Below are 5,672 nucleotides of genomic sequence, written 5' to 3'. Positions count from 1 at the left end.
TCAGCTCCCAGGGCGGAAGGTGTCTTCTCGGAGACCCCGAGGCGCATGTAATTTTTTTACTTAAAATTTTTTATTTAATATATGGTAAATATTTATTTAATTTTTTATAACCTTTGTGACTTCGAACAAGATCTCGTCAGTGAGACTACCTACTATATTCACCACCACACCTATCTAGAGAGCCTACAGACCATCTCGAGAGCCTCAGCGCCCGTCGATTACACAAGTTTGATTAAATAAATAACGTTAATGTTTTCAATATAAATAAGAAATGGCACTAATTATTATATACTTACCAGTTCATCCTTCTCGCCGCCCGAGGGCGGCGACTCCCGACGAGGAAGAGGTCGAGTTTCCGGACCTAACTCGACTCGAGGTTCGAGCGCGTGCTGCTGGGACTAGATCCCAAGAAGAAGCACGTTCTAGTTAAGGGCAGAAGTGAGGGAAGTGAGATGATCATGACTTGGAGCGCCCGGTTATTAAGAGAAAAAGGGCGATGGAGACGATGGCGAGGGCGGCGGGGATAGGTCTCGGCATACTACATGTGGGACCCATCCTCGATAGTGTATATACATTAGTGTTGTACAATTTATCGTAAATATTATATATTTTTTTGCATATTTATACATATTATCTTAGTCTTTATTATTGTTTATAGTTTCACATCCTAAATTGATAATAAAAAAAAACGTGACACATTCGAAATAAAGTTAAGCATTAATTTAAAAATAAGACGAAACCCTAAAAGATAAATAACATAAAGCTAATGACTACAAGTCTTCAAACAAAAAAGGACTTCGAGCACTTTTCAACCACTAAACGACAATCCAAAGTATTGCGTATTCTTGATGTATTGAGCCTATTTTATTAATTGTACAAATATAAGTAGGGTTCTATATAAAATATTGAAGTTCGGAGTCTCAAAGCATGATTAATATAATCGTTAAAACTACGTAAAAGGAGTGAAAATGTAATAAGAGTCGGGTGTTGGAAAATGGTGGATCGCATAGCGTAAAATAATGCGCTATAGATATTTACAGTGTTCATAGCGCAGTATTTTATCGCGCTAAAGCACTCAACGGGCCCGTTAGGAGAAGATAGCTATAAATATAGCAAAAATATTGCGCTAAAGCACTTAATCGTCGGCAGATGGAAGAGGTGCTTTAGCGCAGTATTTTACTGCGCTAAAGGTACTTTTGTAACATTTTTTTTTTTTGGGTATTTTAGTTCAAAATGATTTTTTTGGGGGCATTTTGATTCCGGACTCTCTTTTTACCAACCTCACTAATACGACATCGAACTCAGTCCTTTTAGACTTTTTAAGTGTTTCACCTACCTTTTAGCCCCATTTCACCAAAAATCCTTCCCCGTGATTAAATCACAGTATACACTATGTATGTTCGAGTCATTTTTTTGCGCTCGATTGTTCTTTTCGGGGGGGTGGTTTAAATCTTGCCCCTCTAAATTTGTGGTCTTTAAATTTTACCCCTCATATTTATGGTCTTTAAGTTGTGCCCTTCGCTTGGAAAAGTGGGCGAATACATGAAGTTCTAGGTTCGAACCCCTACTCAAGCATAAAATAAAAAAATAATTTCGCAAGGCATCAATGATGTGGAGTGTGTCATACGGATCCGGCATAAAATCTTTAAAAGGAAAAGCTAAAGTTATGCCGGATCTATGATAACTAAAAGTCCGCCCCCATAAGGCAGAATTTTTCCTAAGACATAGTTTAGTTATGCCTTAAGGCAAGTGGGCAAAATTTTAGTTAAGGCATAACAAAATTATGCCCCATAAGGCAAGAACTTTTCATAAGGCATAGATTCTGCCTTATAAGGCATAGACTTTGCCTTATAAGGCAAAGTTTAAGTTATGCCTTATGAAAAAGTTCCTTTTACGGGCATACTTTTAGTTATGCCTTTGCAGATACTTTTTAGTTAAGTATAACTAAAAGTTTACCTTGAAAAGTAAAATATATATATGCCTCTTCAAGGCAAAGTCCGCCCTCTGGCAGTTTTTAGTTAAACATAACTAAAAGTCTAGGAGGGGCATAGCAAAATTTAAACTTTGCCTTATAAGGCAAACTTTTAGTTATACCTTAAGGAAAACTTACGCCTTATAAGGCATACTTAAGTTATGTTTTATGGGCAAGACACTTTTAGTTAAGGCATTACTAAAAGTTTACCTTGAAAAGTTAAAAAAATATATATATATATGCTTCAAGGCAAAGTCTGCCGGAGGGGGCATAGCGAAATTTAAACTCTGCTTTGCAATTTTTTTTAAAATTTTTGACTGAGCGGGGGTTCAAACCCGAAACCTATGGGTTTTAGCCGAAGGGCAAAATTTAAAGACCACAAATATGAGGGGCAAAATTTAAATACCACCCCAAAAGAAGGGCAATTCTGCGAATTTTAGTAGGGTCATGTAGTTGCTATTCTATTGGCTTTTCCTAATTACATTTTAACATGAGGAGATGCACATTAAAACGGATATTAAGTTGAAAGTTCAATAAAGTTTGGACGAATCAAAACAGAGTGAATAATGAATCACGATTTAATTCGACTAAAGGTTGCTTGCGTATAAAATTGAGTCAACATAGGCTAAAATATTAATCATAAATCTAAAAACAATTTTTTCATTTGTCTTTGTTATTTATATCAACTTCTTTTTGTTAAGATAATGCAAGCTGTCATGATAGGTAGTTATAACTAACTCCTCTAGTCGGTTAGTTAGTTAGAGTTAGTTTAGGTAGTTAGAGTCAACTAACTCAAAGAAACCCAACAAAAATGTATATATCACAAGTAGTGTAGGGTACTAACTTGAATGAAATGAAATGATTTACATGTGATTGAAGGTTCAGAAATCTTCTCTCTATAACCGAATTCTTTCATCTCTTCTCCTCATTTCCCCGTACATAGATTAGTTTACTCAAGTCTCTTCATTCCTCGAGTTCTTCCTTCATTTAGCTTAGTAATTCAAGCTCCAATTCATGGAATCATCATGGTATCGGAAGCGAGGTTAGATCATAGATTAGATCGAGGTAAAACTCGGTGTTCATAGTTTCCAAAAGTGCTTGCATTCGGCTAAATCAAGTCGAGTAAAAAATAAGCATAAAACGAGTTAGATTTGGTGATTTCAAGTTCCGTTCGAAGGAGAAGATCGTGACGAATGTGACGGGTTGAAGGATCACGAACTCTAGAACTCGGAACAACAATATGAACAACAATGAAAATGAATCGAATAAAAACACGTACCGGAGCAACAGGCATAGCGGGGATCGGTGATAGCATCACACACATCCCTTGTACTTGCGCTCGTCGTATACACCGGGGTAGTTCTCGTTAATATGCGATTAATTGGTTCGAGAAAACTATGCATGGAGTAGGTATATGAGAATTGGATTGGTAGGAAAAGGAAAAACTAGGATTTGTTGATGGTAGATATCAAAGAGTAGTTTTCCCGGCTAACCGATGATACATGGAAAAATGCAACGTCGTACTCTTACGGATCCGAGTGCGGTCCGACACGTTTGCACTTGGTAGTGTTGTATATCTTTGATGCTCACAAGGTACAGTATGAATTAAAGAAAGGTTTGATAAAACGGTGTTCTCAAGTATTTCACTCGCATAAGGAAATTCATACCCGCACACAAGGAACTAAGGTGGGTCCAGATTATTTTTTCAAAACTTAGTGATTTTTGGAATGAATTTGGTCGATAGCAATAATGCCTTGTCCCGGATGTCCCTGTCCGTAATCAAAAAATTCTTGGAACATTTTGAGTACCCGGAGACTCACTGCGGTTTTCTTATGGGACTTAATGAGTCTTATACCCGAGGCTAGAGGTCGCATCCTCATGATGTCCCCTATAAACTTAAACAAAGCAATGATAGTTGATCGGGGAAAGCCAAAGAAACTTAGCGCTCATGTAAGTTTTGGAGTCCTGGTAGTGTTGAAGGAACGACTCTCTTCACAATACAGGGAAGTGGGTGGAGGTGGTCATGTGAGGAGGCTTGGTCGAGGCAGGGGGTGGTGGTGCACGAGGTAGTGGTCACTATGGGAAACCAATTGAATAAGTCACGAAACAATTCATAATATGTGAAGTGTGTGGTTATAAAGGGACATACTAGGGAACGAGTGTTTCAAAATAGTGGGCTATCCACCGGGTTGGAAAACAAAGAGAAAAAATGGACCACATGCAAATCAGCTGCATCTAGTCCACTGTACAATGGGCATACGGTCGCAAATTCAACCGACAAGCTCCAATCGCAAACTTCTTCACCGAAGATCGATACGAAGCGGTCTGCCCGATTCTTTGTCACAAAGGAAGTGACACCGCATCACCACAATCATCTGCTAAAGCGACGAACGTGAGTAGTATTTTAACTTCTTTGGTGTCAAAATATGTGAAAAAGGAGTGGATCATTGATATCGGAGCATCCCAATCACATGACATCAAAAGTTGAAATGCTAGATAGTTATAAATACGTTCTCGAGACTAATAGGAATAAAGTGCACCTACCTAATGATAGTGTAGTGCCGGTATCTCTGTATTGGAGAGTCAAAGATATTTGAAGATCATCTCTCACCAATGTCCTCGTTTGTACCGTAGTTCAAATATAACCTCCTATCCGTGTCTAAGCTCGCAAAAGAACTAAAGTGCTCGGTGTCCTTTTTTCCGGTTTTACGCATTTTCGGGATCTACCTTTGGACGAGTCAAGGGGATTGGTAAAGAAGAATGTGGTCTCTACATACTAAGGGAAGGAGGATATCATCGGTCTTGATTCAACTGTTCAATCTCTAAAGGGGAAGTTGCTAATATTGCCGGCCTATATCGAGCTGATGCTTTGTGGCATAGGAGATTAGGCCGTACTCACTTGTTGTTGATATAATAAAGAAGCATGAGTTCTTCAGACACTCTCACTATCCGAGATCTTTCTCATTGTTCTATTTGTCCTTTAGCTAAACAACAAAGTTGTCTTTTATCGATAATCGTATCGCGTCCGTGTTCGAACCGGTACATTATGACATTTTGGGACACTTATAGAGTTCCTACTCGCATGATAATAAAAGGTACTTTGTAACCATTGTGGATGATTTCTCTAGATATACTTGGATCTTTACGATAACTTCTAAAGTGACACCATTGTGGTTCTCGTGGGTTCTAACTCGAGTTAAAAATGTTTTTTCCCTTACTGCAAACACTCAATCGATAACGGGGGAGAATTCTTCACCCCGAGTGTCAAACTATGTTTAATGACCGTGGGATTATTCATCGGTCCTCATGTGTATACACCTCGGCAAAATGGTATTGCCGAGATAAACACGAACCATTCTCGACATGGCTAGAGCTCTTGCATTTCGGCTCTATTCCGCCGAAGTTTTGGGAGAGTGTGTATCAGCAACCGTCGTCTATATTATTGAATAGACTTCCTGCTAAGTTACTTGCAGTTCAAGTCACCTTGAAGCCCATTGTACTCACACTCTCCATCACTAAGTCACCTCGAGTGTTTGGTTGTTTATGTTATGCCTCCCCGTCCCAAAATTCCCGACAAGTTCTCTCGAAGAGCTATACCATACCGTGATTCCCTTGGCTGCTCATCCACACGAGGAAGGGGGTACATCCTATATGATGCATAATAAATCCGTTTGTTAATAGGCATGTCATTTTCCATGAA

Source organism: Lycium ferocissimum, chromosome 2 (genome assembly GCF_029784015.1).
Source record: "Lycium ferocissimum isolate CSIRO_LF1 chromosome 2, AGI_CSIRO_Lferr_CH_V1, whole genome shotgun sequence".
Taxonomy (NCBI): Eukaryota; Viridiplantae; Streptophyta; class Magnoliopsida; order Solanales; family Solanaceae; genus Lycium; species Lycium ferocissimum.
The sequence above is the reverse complement of the archived record's forward strand: the minus strand, read 5'-3'. Positions refer to the sequence as shown.